Source organism: Phocoena sinus, chromosome 4 (genome assembly GCF_008692025.1).
Source record: "Phocoena sinus isolate mPhoSin1 chromosome 4, mPhoSin1.pri, whole genome shotgun sequence".
NCBI classification, from domain to species: domain Eukaryota; kingdom Metazoa; phylum Chordata; class Mammalia; order Artiodactyla; family Phocoenidae; genus Phocoena; species Phocoena sinus.
Genome location: NC_045766.1, coordinates 71,571,685 through 71,587,979, shown reverse-complemented (window position 1 = coordinate 71,587,979; position 16,295 = coordinate 71,571,685). Strand labels below are relative to the sequence as shown.

Here is a 16,295-nt window from a genome sequence, read left to right as displayed (position 1 = left end):
TTGGAGTTGATTGAACTTATTGGATCTGTGAGTTTATAGTTTTTATCAAATTTGGGAAAATTTTGGCCATTATTTCTTCAAATACTTTTCTCTGTTCTGCCTTCCATCTCTTCTCTCTGAAGCTGATCTTTGACTGGCTCAGGAGGCAGTGTATGTGTCCAAATTTGCTGGGGGAAAAAGCATATGTAGTTTTTTTGTTTTGTTTATCTTAGGTCCAGGAGCCAACCCAGGGCATTCTTGTTGGGGCTGCAATGGCAGAAGGGAGCCCAGTGGGGGCGCCCTCCCAAGGCACTATTTCCCACGCTGACTACCCAGTCCTCTGGCTGTTGATGTCATAAGAAACACCGCAGTCCCAATGCCTCCCCAGGTCAACAGTGACTCCATGGGGGGCCGTGTGTGGGAGCCTTTCTTCCTCATCTCCCTGGTTGGGGCAGTAGGGGCTGTGGTAATGTACGTCCAGAAGAAAAAGCAGGTGGATCGGCTTCATCATCACCTGCTCGCCGTGTGCAGCTACAGCCCTGCTGAGAAGCTACACAAGGTTGAGCAGGAGCTCCTCTCTGGCGTGGGAAAGGTGGTACATGGCTGGCAGAGTGGCTACCAGCTCAAGCAAATGCTCTTGCTGCTGTCAAGAGACGACCTGACCCCCTTACCCTGATCTTCATAACTTTCTGGGCCTGGAAGACCCTGTGAGCTGCTGCTTCCCCCTCCAGCTTGCACTCATCCAGCGCCCCCTGCCGGATACTGGGTGTCCATTCCTCCTCCCACCCGTTCCCAGCAGCATCTGTTTCGTGAGCCCCAGCAGAGCAGCCAGTCCCCCCCTTCACCTCACTCCCCTCTAGGCCTTCAGTCTTTGTGGACTCTAAGCCCACCACACGCTCCCAGGCGCTAATGGGAAGTTTTCCTTCTGAAGTGGAAGGCTGGCCAAGAGACAGAGCTCTGCCCTTTCTACGGGCATCACTTTCGCTAGCCCTCCCTGCCTTTGCTTTGGAGTTGTTTCCATGGTGATAGGGCCTGATGTATAATATTCAGTATATATGTTTTGTAAATAAAGCATTTTGTGGAAAAAAGATCTTAGAGTAAGATAGGTTTTGGAAAAACATATAAATAACATGTAAACAGCAGCCATCAAAAAGAGAGGAGAAAAGAAGAAAAATGATAGATACATATGAAAGCAGAAAATGTTTAAACACTGGCAAAAAAAAAAAAAAAGAAAATACCCTAAACAAAATCAAAAGATAAATGACAAAAAGAGAGAACACATATGCAACACAGGTAACAAAGAGCTAATTACCTTAATACACAAGAGAACATTTACAAATAGATAAGATAAAGATAGAAAGAAAAAGGAAGAAAGAAAGAAAAGAAGAAAGGAGCAAAGATGTAAAACGGTAGTTCACAGAGAAAAATGGCTGAGAAACATGTAAATGTGCTCATCATTACTAATTTTAAAGACATGCCCATCGCATATACCATTCCCCCCTGCCCCACCCCAAAAGTTTAGCAGAGATTAAAAACTTGGAAGTGACCCACCCTTAACATTTGCAGGGTTAAAGCAACAATACAAATGCAACAAACAAACTACAAGTAAACCATCAAATATTTTTTTCTCTTACCTTAACTAATATATCTCATTCATAATCTGAAAGGCCAGGTTCAAGTTTAGACTCCTTACACTCCTCAGACTTCTGCACCAAAGATGGCACCCAGCCCCTAGTTCATAGCTGCCCCTTCTTTTCCCACCCCAGCTCCATCCTCCACTGTGAGATGCCTTACGCTGTGTGTGTGTGTGTGTGTGTGTGTGTGTGTGTGTGTGTGTGTACGTACATCCAGCCCACACATCCAAGCTCCCTCTACACTCCATATATGGTTACCCCTTGGCCACCTTAGGGCCTAAGGATGAGTGTATCAGCCATATGCATTCTGGAAGATGGATCTGGGAAGAGGCCTATGCAGTCCCCAGAGGTAGGCTTAGGGCTCTTTGGGAAAGAAATTCTAGGGTCTCAGATACCCAGAGCATGGTCAAGAAGGGGGAGGGGTGCAGGCTTTAGGTGGGCACACCCCCTTGACCCAATACAGCCCATGCCCTGTGCGAAGGTCACCACCAGAGGAGAGCCAGAATGGAGCTTTCTACAGCTTGGGGCCCATGGCAGGGATCCTCTGGCCCTGGTCCTAGGGCGGTGCTAGATATAGGGAAATAGGCAGATTCATACAATAGTTGTTTCAGTTAAATTTGAGGGAGAGAGTAATTTGGCAGTATCCTCTAAAATTCAACCTGGCAGTTCCATTTCTAGTAATGAATCATCTAGAGTTATCTGTAGAAGTGCCCAATGGCGTATGCACAATTATGTTCCCTATAACACTATAAAGTCGGAAGGCTGCAAACAATATAAATATCTAACAGCAAATGGGTAACTAAATTATGGTACACTCATGCACTGAAATATATTCTGCCACCATTAAATAGGTTAGGCTGGTGTGAAAGGTCTTCAATATATATTTTTAAGTGAGAAAAGCAAATTAATATTTATGTAGTGTGACCAACTGTGTGTGTGTTATGCTTACATTCGTTAAAAAATTTTCCAGAAGGAATTACAAGAAACTATTACAAGTAACTACCTCCGATTAGAAGGGCAGGGATTGATGGGGGGCAGTTTTTACACCTCTGTCTGTCTGACTTCGTTGTCAGTGCATTTAGTACTTTCATAATTAAAACAATAACAAAAACAGTACTCTAAAATTTCCCAGATGAATCCAATAACAACCTTGCCTCAATCAGTGACAGCAACTGAGAATCCGTCACATGCAGGCAGTGTGTAGGCACTGGGCAGCACAACCAAGAATCTTCTCTCCAGTTCAGTGGAATTTTGTTCAGCCATTTGCTGCCAGTTTTTTCTCCTTCTTCATTTCTAAGGTGGCAGGAACCCTACAGAAACCCTGGAGAAAATATGTCACATAGGTGCTTCCTTTGTAGATTTCCCTAGAAGTCTGCCAGCTGGGCAGCAATGGGTCAGCAGCCCCTGGTTCACGCACAAGGCCCTGCAGGTTTAGGGACAAACTCTGGCCCTGACCTGGCCTAGTCTCATTGACGTGGGCAGTGGATCAGAGGGCTTTTCTGTTACTAGGAAAACAACTTAAAGTCAACCCTTCCCAGCACTAAGTAAACATCAACACCCCCAATTCTGAGAGAGGCCCAAAGAGATGATCTCTACCCAGGCATGAAGTCCTTCATGGCTAGCTCTTGATCATTGATTTGGGAGCTCCTGGACCTCAGGGACCAGATTGGATTAATCTCTGTACCACAGGCACGTAGATGATGCTGTACAAATGTTTGCTGAATTGATGTCGGGCCTATCCCCTCTCCCGCCACATGACACCTCCTCTCCAAAGAGCTGACTGTTCCTGAGCTTCATTCCTTTGGTTTTGGAACACTCAACTCCTAAAGGTGGGCCATTCTCTTGAGGAAGCTGCACTATGCCTCTGGGAAAACTCACCAAGGGAGGAACTCTTGATGATTTGCTCACTTTAATATGACACTTTATTCTAGAAAATTTAGAAAATAAAAATTACTAGTCAAATGAGATTAAAATTATATTTCCCTCCACCTTCCTGCTCCAACAGAAACCTCCGTGGAACATACTCCCCTTGTGGATTGCCTGCCTTCATATTATATATCCATTCCAGGTGCCCACTTTCCTCAGCCTTTTTATTCCCTCACTAACATCTGCTGGGGCGACTCAGGTGTGTCCACTACAGCACTCAGCGTTGGCTATCACTGTCTCCAGGCTTCTAGGAGCCACCCTACAGCCTGCCTCATCCCCTGGGGTCCTTGCCAGGATGTTAAACCCATCATCCTGAGAAAGTGCCCCCAAGTCAGCTCTTGCTTAGCCGGTCTTATATCCCAGCCCCATAGATCAAGCACTGTTTCCTAAGCAACCAGCTGTGTTTGCTTAAGAAGCTGAGGCCCCGGACTTCCTTGGTGGTGCAGTGGTTAAGAATCTGCCTGCCAATGCAGGGGACATGGGTTCGAGCCCTGGTCTGGGAAGATCCCACATGTCGCGGAGCAAGTAAGCCCGTGTTCCACAACTACTGAAGCCCATGCACCTAGAGCCCGTGCTCCACAACAAGAGAGGCTTGAGCACCGCAACGAAGAGTAGCCCCCGCTTGCCACAACTAGAGAAAGCCCATACGCAGCAACAAAGACCCAACGTAGTCAAAAATAAATAAAGAAATGTTTGAAAAAAAAGAAGAAGCTGAGGCCCATTTGGTAATGAGCTACCTTGTATTTCCATTGTCTCCTCACTTCCCTTTTCCCCTTATTCTTACTTCCTTGGAACCCAGTACCTTTCCCCAGTAGAGATTTAGCATGCAAGCTTTGCCTCGGGCTCCTTTTTCTGGGGAAACAGGGCTGAGGCCAGGATCTTCGTGAATTCACCTGTTCTGAGAAGAGGAGAGCTTTTCTTCCTGGCCCTTGCCCTGGGGAGTTCCCAGAGCAAGTCCATCTAGCCTAGGGATGAAAGCAGAAAACCCAACTTTCATGGAAAGATATAAAACGTTAGGAAGAGGTAACATAAAGGTTAAATAGACATTTAACAGTTTCAAAGTTTAGTCGCTCTCTCTAATATCACAGCATTTTTTCATTGAAAACAGCTTGAGGATGGTACTTAGCCAAGGCATCCCCAGGCAGCAGAGGGGAGTAAAGGAGAGGGGCAGAGAATACCATATGCTTACTTGGTTCACCATCTGTAGTGTATTTCTCCTTTTCTCATGGTCCATGATGCTCCAGATCCTGACAGAAGTATGGCGAATCAGTGTGTTGGGGAGGATCGGGAGGTGGGGGAGGGAGTATGGGAACCTGTTTCAGAATTTTTAAAAGGTTTTAGTGTTTAGAAGAGCTGCATGGCAAGGAAGAAGGAGGGGAGGGTTCGTTAGACAAAAACTGGTAACCGCCACACCCAGGTTCGTTAAGTGTCCAAAATCACAGGCTTTATTTTGCATACAAAGTCAACCCAAGACCCTTTCCAAGAACGTTTTTGTAGTCAGTAAGGGAGGAGAGGACCTGTAGAAGAGATAAGACCCCATCATGCCCGGCAGGAGAGAGAGAGAGGTAGATCGTGTGGTCATAAATTGGCAAACTTTAACATGGCTGTTCGGAGGGTCTCTGGTGACATACCTTTGAAAACTTCAGTATATTTGTCTAGCAAAACATTAAGAGTCTATTCTGTTGTTGAGGCTCTCCTTTTCTTCAACTACTACCATGAAGCAATGTCTCATTATGGAGAGGCTCATTTGTTCATCATACTCAACCAGAAGTGACCAGAAGTCCAACATCAAATGATAAATCCGTCTTTATGTCTCATTCCTGAATCTTGAAACCAATCATTTCTACTGGGACTCAACTCTGTTTGAAAAAGATAAAAGAACCAAAGGGAAACAAGGGGTCCAAGCAAAAGCAATTCAGATTAAACTTTCACTTAGCATAAGATGTCCCTGACTCGACATCATGGTCCTCAAGGCCAGAAGAATGAAGAAATACAAGCAAGACAAATGAGAAGGGGTCCATGCCCTGAGAGAAGGCAGGAAAACAGCAGTTACCGGAGGAAGTGAATGCCAGAAAGATGGCTCTCCAGCCTGGCTGCATATTGGAACCACCCAGGGAGCCTTAAAAAAAATGCTGTTGCCTGGTTACCACTCCCAGAGACTCTAATTTAATTGGTCTAGGGTATGGCCCGGTTGTCAGAAATGCTAAAAGCTTCCCAAGGTGATTCTAATGTCAGCTCAAGGCTGAGAACCAGTGTTCTGGAGGAAAGATACTTCTGTTCTTGATTCTGTTTACTTGTCTCCATCTGTTACTCTCCCCCATTACCAAGCCAAACTTGGGTCAGCTCGCCCATGCACAGTGAAGCCAATCTAGTGAAGAAACAAGTGAAGGGTTGTGGTGAAGGAAACTGCAGTGTTTATTGCAGGTCACCAAGCAGGGAGTCCAAACAGCTAGTGCTTAAAAGACCTGAACTCCCCCATGGCTTTCAGGGAAAGGTTTTTAAAGACAGGGTGAGGAAGGGGGGTTTGGGAGGTACATGATCAGCTCATGGACATTCTTCTGATTGGTTGGTGGTGAGGTAATTGAGAGCCAACATCATCAACCTTCTGGTTCCAAGCAGTCTGGGGTCTACATGCTTGTGGTCAGCATAGGGTTAACTTCTTCCACCTGATGGGGGTTTTGGTAGCTGTCAAACAGCTCAAAGGATATGGCTCAGGATATTAGCTATAGCCCTTGAGATGGAACTAAAGGTCCTTGACTTTGTTTAATGGCTAAACTATTATTATTTTGTCTTCCTTGACTGTTTCCCTTTGTTTTTGTATTTTCTCATTTCTCCAATTAAATTTACTCTTTGGAACTCAGGGAAGGCCTAGGAGGCTAAAGTTTTCTACAGACCAGAGGCAGGCGGAGGACATGGGGTGGGGGGTTCTGTCCCAGGAAGGTCCCAGAGGATCCTGCTCAGTTACACTACCTGTTCTTAAGAGTCTTTCCCCCTTGCTGTTGGTCAAGGCAGCTTGCCCAGAGCTCAGAGGGGTTGTGCTGACTGCTCAGGTCAAGGAGCGGAAGTCGGCTCTGGGGTGTACCCTCCTGCCTACTAGTGCAGGGACTCAGGCCCAGCCTCCCAGCCTCCAGCTTTCCTCTGCCACACAAGTAGAAAAATTTTCCACTCTCCTGGCAGCGTGCTGCCTACAAAACAAAGCTTGGGGAAGAGTGCCTTGAGTAGTCCAGAAAGTTCCACTAGGAAGAACTACATGGCAGAGGGCAATTTGAGATCTATGCAACCATAATTCTCTTCAGTTCCTTTTCAGTTTACATCTAGTCAAGAAAAGCCCTCAGCATGGAAGGTTGAGGGTTCTTTCCTCGTAGAAAAGTCCACACCCATAAGAGTGGTCTGCTGCAGTGGTGGGCTGAGCAGGTAAAACTGGTAGGCTCATTATGCCTTGAAAAGTGAATCAATATTCTTTCAGGTTAGGACAGACTATTTCTGCTGAGACCCATTTGGAAAAGTGAAAAGCTCTTTTGGAAGGGAACAGCAGTTTCTACAGAATTCTACATTCTAGTGAAAAGTAAAAGGCTATAGCTTTCACTTCCTGGAGACCTGATTAACCTTTAAAAAAAAATAAATGGGATCCTTCTTAATTTATCTCAACTGGAAATCAGCCATAGATATCAGAGGCGGAAGACTTAAGTGTTTTTTCTTTAAAACAAAATGCAATTGGGCCATCAGATCATAGTGCTGTCAAATCTGGCACACGTGAAATGCTTGGTAAAGGTAGTGTGTATTATCCAGAGCTGGTATTGGCTAGGCAAACCATCAAACAGAGGCCATGCAACTTGATTTTTGAGCAAGTGTGAGGACCATACCTGAAAAGCCAATTGTTACTAGGAGTTTAGAAAGGACAGCCTGCCTGTGGGGTAGGGAGAGCAGCAAGGGGGAGGATTGCCACATTTTGTTTCTCTTCTCTCTAGGAAGCCAGACAGGGCCCTAAGCCTGGAGCAGTGATCTCAACCCTTAGTGTGCAACAGAATCACCCCCAGTTTCTGATTCAGTGGGTCTGGGGTGAGGCCTGAGAACTTGCATATCTAACATGTTTCTGGGTGATGGAGATGCTGCCGGTCTGGGACCACACTTTGAGACTTACTGGCTGGGAGGAGGAGAAGCTGAAAAGAAGGTCGTGCCATAATGCTGGAAAACCCTCTGCTGGAACTAGTCCCAAAAGGCTGTGCCCCTGGAAACCAGACTGGGAGCAACTTTTTTCTTAACTTGCAAAAAATAGATGGCTTATTCTTTCACCTGAGAGTGACTCAAACAATCGCCATGAGAAGCTTTCTGTCTTGCTAGAAGAAAATTCGGTTAATAACATCTCTTTATGATGATGACTTAAAACACCATTTCTAGCATCTCCATCTGGGCCACTGCTGTCCAAAGCCTTTCTGCCTCATCTTCCCACCCCACCTCCAGCGCACACTGGTGGCCTGACAGAATCTCAGAATGTCTTGGTGAACAGCTCTGTGAGATTTTATTAGCACTGAGGGATAAGCAGGAACCTTAACCCCTGTTTTGTCACTAAGTAGCCACATTACTTCTCTCTCTCTGGGCCTTGGCTTCCCCATCAATAAAAGGAGGGTTTTCAACAAGGTAATAAGAAAGAAAATGACAGTATTTTGATATTTATAGTTTACTTGGCACTTGCATACATATTATCTCAGTTAACCCCTGTGAAATAATTTTTATTCCCTCCCCATTTTTCACAGAGAAAGAGAATTGGAGAAGCACAATAATTTTAAGGACCAATATTAAAAATGGCCACATAGAAAATTCTGCAAAAACGAACATGGAAGACACAGTCCCTTATGTCACTCAGTGTCCCTTATGTAACAATTTATGTGAAAAATTCCTCCTAAAATTAAGTGCCTGATAAATATGTCCCTCCAAAAGACATAATATGCATCATTTTACAGGACAGAATCAACTTCCTAACTCTTCATATTTTTCTTCTGTTTCAGCTGCCAGAAAGCTTAGAGCTAATTATGCCAAGATTATAACAACCATTTAAATCTCAAATTCCTGGTAACATTATCTCTCACATCCTCTAAATCCTAATGCCTAAATGTTTTCTTACATAGATTATCTGTGATTAGCGTGACAGTGTAATTCACCATCTAAGTGCGGCCCTTTGCAGAGTGAAAGAGAACACCATGAATAATTATGCCCAGGTGACAGATGTAAACCAGGACTGTTTCCGGCAAACTGGGATGGGTGGTCACCCTACCTATGGTTGGAAATAGACTTGGCAAAAATTATATACAAAAAACACTCAATTTGACCTTGTAAGTGTGGCAGTTTGGGGTCTCATTAAACTCAATAAAGTCACATAAAAATGAAAATAGATTATAACTCATAAGAAAAAACAGCAACTAATAGGTTCTAAATATACTTGCGAGACTGGGAAGAGAGAGGGCGTAGTGCTGAGGATGGACACTTCTCCCTTCAAGCATCTCCAAACCCTTCATTTCCTAAAGCCTCTGCCTCCTAAGCCCCACGGGCGTCACATCCTGTGGCCGGTGGCACCTCTACAATTCCTTATAGGAGGGTCTTAAGCAAGGTCGTCTGTTTAGAAGGGAAAGGGGGAAGGAGGGCTTTAAGCCGAACAGTGTAGCACTTTACTGAAGATTGTGGATTTTCCATCTCAAAGAATGGGGTGGTGTTGATGAAGTTGGTGGAGCCCTGAAAAGTCACAGTCACCAGGCAGTCCCACTGCCTCACAAGGGCAAGCCACCCAGTATTTGCCTGCTCACACACTCCCCACCACAACCCCTGCCGAAGACAGGACTGACTGATTGGTCATGGCAGGACCATGGAGACATAGATGGAGGCCACCCGAGGATTGGTGCGTTCAACCAGGTGCCCTGGTTCATACCCAGACACATTGCTTGATGCCTTTTCCACCTTCCGCTTCTCCAGTCACAGAAGTGTAACTGAACAGGTCTTCCACAAACAGACCCCCCCCCCCATGTCCTCTGCCTGCCTCTTGTCTGTAAAAAAACCTTAACCTCCTAGGCCTTCCCCAAATTCCAAAGAATAAATTTAATCAGAGAAGTGAGAAAATGCAGAAAGAAAGGAAAACAGTCAAGCAAGACAAAATAATAATAGTTTAGCTATTAAACAAAGTCAAGGATCGTTAGTTCCTCCTTGAGGGCTATAGATAATATCCTGAGCCATATCCTTTGAGCTGTTTGACAGCTACCAAAACCCCCACGAGGTGGAAGAAGTTAACTGCATGCTGCCCACAAGCACGTAGACCCCAGACCAGTTGGAATCAGGAGGTTGATGATGTTGATTCCCAATTACTCACCAACAACCAATCAGAAGAATGTCCACGAGCTGATCATCCACCCTTTTCTCTCACCCTGTCTTTAAAAACCTTTCCCTAAAAGCTTTTGAGGAGTTCGGGGCTTTTAAGCATAAGCAGCCTGGACTCCATGCTCGGTGTCCTGCAATAAACACTGCAGTTTCCTTCACCACAACCAGGTGTCAGTGGGTTGGCTTTACTGTGCACAGGTGAGCTGACCCAAGTTTGGTCTGGTAGCAGAGGCAGGTGAGCTTGTTTCAGCCAGGTGAGTCAGGGGTGAGGGGTGGGCTGAGTCTTGGGTGTTAACAAAAGAGGGGCAGGTGTGTTTGGACAATGAGCAGGCCTCAGAGGCCAAATGTGCACGGTTGGGCTCCCTGGAGCTCAAGAATCCCCTCTGTCCTTCCTCCTCATCTCTCTAACAAGTCCAGTTAAAGTCAGCCCCTCTCGGTTCACTGCCGGGCTGGCCCCCGGAGCCTCACCTCGGTTGCGGAAAGCCGCTGCGTCCCTTCCAAGAACCAACACTAGAGGTCGCCTTTCTCCAGCGTCAGGCAAGTTGGCGCGGAAGGAGACGGCCCAGCTTCTGCTTAAATTGCACGTTGGTGGGCGGGCCCAGTGGCCCCGATTCCGGGCCAGTTCCCGGACGTCACGCGTCCCAAGTGGGAAGGCGTGGTTCCGGCCTGAAGAGGAGGCTGAGCCACGAAGCTCTGAGGAGATGCAGCGCTGGGTTGAACAGTGAGGTGTGAGCAGGTGAGGAAAAGACCAAATCCGGGTAGAAATACTTTGCACAAGAGATGAAACTTCCAGGAGCAACAAAAGCCCGTGCAGTCTGAAGAGCCCATGAGGTAAAGTGTGTGTGTGAATTTTAAAGTGCTACCCACACCCTTTTAAGTGGCCTGTTATTCTCTGCAGATATGGACACTGTGTAAGGGAGGCCCAGGTGTCCCATAAAGGCCGTCTTGGGCCAGGGCTCACAGGAGGGCCCCCAGCCTGGCTTGCCCCTTGTGCTCTCTCCCCCTTGTGTGGCTCTCTCCCCCTTGTGCTCTTCTTGGCCAAGGTTTTCCCAGAGACCTAGTTTTCTGTGTAAAAAGGGAGGGTAGCTTGCAAAAGGCAATTCTACAATCTTTAGTTTTCTGGTCACAGCCGTTTTTAGCTGGAAGCCGGCAGGGCTGTTTCTGTGAGTAGTTGGGAGCTGAGGTTCAGGGAGGTTAAATACCTTGCTGGGACTAGACTAGGACTCCCACCTGCTTACTCCAAAGCGGCACTCCCTCACTGCCCCGGCTGCCTCTTCTCACTGGAGAGCTACTAGAGCTGAAAAGAAAACTGCCTGGGCTGGAAAACTTTAATCTCGGCAAGGGCCTCAAAACAAAACCAAAACAGAAAACGAACAGAAGCAAGCATACCTCTGGGCCCTGTGAGCAGTCCCTCAGTCCCTGAGGCAGTGCCAAACTAACATCCACCAGCCCTCGACTTGAGGCTTCGGGATGGACAAAAAGGTCAGCTGCCTGCCTCTATACTGTAGAGTGCTATAGCACCCCAAGTGATTCTTCCTCCAGACCATATGGCAGAGCTCAGGTGGGGTGGTTATGCACCACCTGTGCTCCGTGCGTCCCAAATGAAGTGCAGCCGTTGGTGTCTTCAGTTGGAGAAGAGATAGGAGATGTTTCCACATAAAGCCCAAGGGAGCCGGGCAGGTCCACAAATATGGCACATGGCGGCCCCTCCTCTTCCCGTTGGGAGGAACAGCGCAATCCATTGCCCACATGTAAAGTGACCTAGAGGTCCTCCCTCGACAGACCATCCAAGCCAGGCATCCTCAGGGGCCACGAGTCATGCTGATTTGTGGCACATAATGAAGGTCTGTGTAGTGGCAGAACCAGTGTTTAATGTACATGTGAATTTACTCACCCGGCTGAGCACTAGCTCTCTCTCTTGCTAGAGTGTGAGCATCTTGAGGACGATTCACTTAGTGTGGCAATTCACTTAGATGTGTCTCTCCCACAAGCCTGGACACAAGGCAGATGGGTGCTTTAGGGAGTACTCTTCCAATCCAACCGCTTCTTAACCTCACTGCAGAACTGAATTAAGCTGCTTCTCTTGGGAGAAATTGTTATTCCGGAACACAGGGAGGATCCTTGGATGTAACAAGTCAACATTTTGAAACACGAAAACCATCAAAAGGCGTCTGTTTATTATTATTTTTAATTAACTCCTAAAGAAAGAGCCCTTCATAAACGGTTCTGAGTGTCTACCAAGAGCACATGTTGTCATATTTCTTCTCTGTTTCTCTCTCAAGAACCCAAAATTTTTTTTTCCCCAAGAGAGTGCCTTCCTCGATGTGTTTCACCACCCTTGAGAAACTGGATTGTGCCAGAAGGGAGGGAATCCTTGAGAACAGGCTGTTAATTCCACTCTTCTCGACTTTGACTTGACTTTTCTTTAAACTGTCAGGGAATAAGACAAAATATCCCTCAGATTTTTATGTGTTTTCCTTGCTGGTGGATATAAGTAAGATTTCTTCTACGTATTGCCAAAATGTCCCCAAGCTCCAGCCTGTGGCTACAAGGAAGGTCATGTTAACATAAAAGTCACATTTTAATTTTCTGTCGCCTACACCCACCTGATTGAGGATCTCAGCCCACCCCGCCAGCATCTCCCACCACCCCCACTCATTTCTGGGAATCCCCTGAGTGGTAGACCTGTTTAAGGTCAGCTCCATCACGCACTGCCCTCCAGCCACTGTTCACGCTCCTGCCCCAGGGCTTCATGGCTTTCTGGCTTCATCACCCAACCAGACAGATCCCAGAAAGGATTCACCAGGCATGACCACTCTGCTAAATCAGTTCTGCACCAAAATAAACATAACCCCCAAATGACCCCTTTCTCAGGACTTTGCCCGGAAAAAAAGGAGTTTAACCCATTTAACTGCATAAGCTTAACTGAGTAAGATTATACGTGGGGAACCCAGAAAATGAGTTAAATTTGGAGGAGATAGAATCTAGGGTAAATTTTCTTTCTTCTCTTTTGCTTTCTATTACAATTGATTGCATTTTTCATTTTCTTCCAAGATCTGTTAGTGTGAGATGATTATTTGATGATGAAATGATTCATTCAAATAAGTGATCCTATGCATGACATCAGCATGATAATCAGGCCTCATTTCCTTGGAACTGGGCTATCCGTCCTTGTCCCCGGCCACTTTCAGTCTCTTTAAACGATTTAACCTAGGCTTACAACCTGCTGGCTGCTGCTTTTCAAAACTCTCATTCTGGCCACAGTCGTTATTTTTAAAACATGTTTATAAAGTTGAAGGTCACGTGGCAATTAAGCCTGCAGGGAATGCTTAGATTTGATACAGTTGCCAGGGAAAAAAATATACCTCTCTTTCCTGTTGTTTCCACCTCTTGCCTGCTCGAAATAGGATTTGCATCTCTGTGGGTGGGTTATGGTTAGTTCCAACCTAATCATTTTTCCCTGCCTCAGAAATCTTTATCTTTTGTCATGAATCTTTTCAAGGAGAAGGTTGTCACTGACAATTGTTTCTCTTCCCCACCAGCGGGAAGGGCATGACTGTCATCCCACCTGCCAGTGTCTGAGTCCCTCTGTTTCAGAGGCAAGAGGCTCTCCCGGATGTCTCTTTGTTCTTTCTTAGTTCTCAGACTGATCAGGCTGCTATCCCAAGGGAACTGATAGAGCCTTGGGGTTAGTGATACATGTGCCCCTGGATTAGAGGCATTTGCCTTAGGGGAAACACAGAGACCCCTCTCATGTTAGGGTATTTTCCCCCAGCCTTTCCTTACAAAAACAAAGGGGACCATCTGGACCAGCCATTTCTAACTGAGAATAATGTAATAATTCTAGACACACAACAGTCTCCCCCCAAACCTAGTCTCATGCCCTGATAATGGAAGTATTAATCACTAATGTTCATTAAGTACTTGCTATGTGCCAGGTGCTATACTAAGCGTTGTACATGTATTATTTCATTTAAGCCTCGTAACAGTCCCATGAAGTAGCTAATGGTATTATGCCTGCTTTACAGTGAAGCACACACTGGGAGCGTTGTCAGAAATAAATCTTTTTGGCTTCACAATTCTGATGCAAAAATTGGTCCCAGGTGGGTTGTCCTAAGACTCAGGGTGGTGGCAGTAGTCATCCTGACCATGTGTTAGCCACGCACGTGAAGCGTTTTCCACAACAGCAAGGAGTTGGGGGGCCGGAGAGGGCCGTTGCCTGATCCTTCTTAGACCCAAGAATAGTTCCAGTTGCAGACGGGCTGGCTTTGTTATCAGAAAACTCACTTAGGAGCTGAATACACCCCTCCTAGGATCACTGGCCTTTAATTTTCAGGGACCTGTGGAGAGGTTAGGCAGGAACTGTTGGATGACCCTGGCCCAATCTTTAGCCCATTTTAAAATCAGGTTGGCTGTTTCCTTATTGTTGAATGTTAAGCATTCTTTGTATATTTGGGGGAAATATTTTCTCCCATTCTGTGACTTGTCATCCTCTGAACAGTGTCTTTCACAAAGCAGAAGTTTTTCATTTTAATGAAGTTTGACTTATCAAATTTCTCTTTCATGTTGTACCTAAAAAGTCATTGCCAAACCCAAGATCGCTTAGATTTTCTCCTATGTTATCTTCTCAAAGTTTTAAAGTTTTGCATTTTACATTTACATCCATGATCCATTTTGAGTTAATTTTTATGAAAAGTGTAACGTCTGTGTCTAGATTCATTTTTTTACATGTGAATGTCCAGTTATTCCAGCACCATTTATTGAAAAGACTATCCTTTCTCCACTGAATTGCCTTTGCAATTCAATTTGTCAAAGATAAATTGACAACATTTATGTGGACCCACTTCTTTTTTATCATCTCACTTGCTTTTATTATTTTTTTCTAGCTTTACTGAAGTATGATTAACAAGTAAATATTGTATATATTTAGGTTGTACAATGTGATTTTTTAAGGTGTACAATGTGATGATTTTTTTTTTTTTTTTTTTGCGATACGCGGGCCTCTCACTGCTGTGGTCTCTCCCGTTGCAGAGCAACAGGCTCCGGACGTGTAGGCTCAGCGGCCGTGGCTCACGGGCGCAGCCGCTCCGCGGCATGCGGGATCCTCCCGGACCGGGGCACGAACCCGTGTCCCCTGCATCGGCAGGTGGACTCTCAACCACTGCGCCACCAGGGAAGCCCCAATGTGATGATTTAATATATGTATACATTGTGAAATGATTACCACAATCAAGTTAACTAACACATCCATCACCTCCCATAATTACCTTTGTGTGTGTGTGTGTGTGTGGTGAGAACACTTAAGATTTACTCTCTTAGCAAATTTCAAGTATATAATACAGTATTAACTATAATCACCATGCCATACATTAGATCCCCAGAAATTATTCATCTTATAACTAAAAGTTTGTACACTTTAACCAACATCTCTCCACCTCCCCCTATCCTACCCCCAGCCCCAGCCCCTGGCAACCACCATTCTACTTTCTGGTTCTATGACTTCAACTCTTTCAGATTCTACATATAAATGAGAACACACGTCTTTCTGTGTTTGACTTATTTCACTTAGTGTAATGTCCTCCAGTTTCATCCATATTGTCACAAATGGCAGAATTTCTTTTTTCATGCCTGAATAATATTCCATTGAATATATATATATATATATATATATATATATATATATCACATTTTTTTTATCCATTCATCTGTCAACAGACACTTAGGTTGTTTCCATATCTTGACTATTGTGAATAATGCTGTAATAAACATGGAGTGCAGATACTTCTTTGAGATACTGATTTTATTTCTTTTGGGTGTATACTCAGAAGTGGGATTGCTGGCTAGCCAAAGCAATCTTAAGAAAGCTGGAAGAATCACACGTCCTAATTTTAAACTATATTACAAACCTATACTAATCAAAACACCATGGTATTGGGATAAAAACAGGCACACAGACCAATAAAACAGACAAGAGAGCCCAGCAATAAACCCTCGCATATGTGGTCAACTAATCTTTGGGAAGTGCACCAAGAATACAAATGGGGAAAAGATAGTCCTTGCAATAAATAGTGTCGTGAAAACTGGATATCCACATGCCAAAGAATGAAACTGGACCCTTATCTTACACCATATACAAAGATTAACTTGAAAGGGATTAAAGACTTAAGTGTGGGTTTATTTCTGGGCTCCACATTTTGTTCCATTGATCTATGTGTCTACTCTTTCACCAATACAAGACTGTCTTGATTATTGCAGCTTTATAGTAAGTCTTGAAGTTAGATAGTGTCCATCCTCTGACTTTGTTCTTCTTCAATGTCGTGATGGCTATTCAGAGTATGGACAGGATTTTGATAGGTAGAAATGGAGGTGAGAGCACTCAGGAGAGGGAACCGA

At 45.1% G+C, this 16,295-nt stretch overlaps 1 protein-coding gene across 6 annotated transcripts in view; it reads left to right on the top strand.

The window, feature by feature from the left end:
* Positions 1 to 16,295, top strand: part of APOD (apolipoprotein D) — a 90,324-nt gene that overhangs the window by 22,882 nt on the left and 51,147 nt on the right. Inside the window, exon 1 of one of the 6 annotated variants that reach the window (XM_032630500.1) lies at positions 10,548 to 10,733. The exons of 3 other annotated variants lie outside the window; for them this stretch is intronic. The gene's annotated coding sequence lies outside the window, so the exon portion shown is untranslated. Of the gene's footprint in view, positions 1 to 10,547; positions 10,734 to 16,295 lie in introns of those variants that run through there. 2 more of the 6 variants (XM_032630504.1, XM_032630503.1) reach the window with 2 other exon arrangements.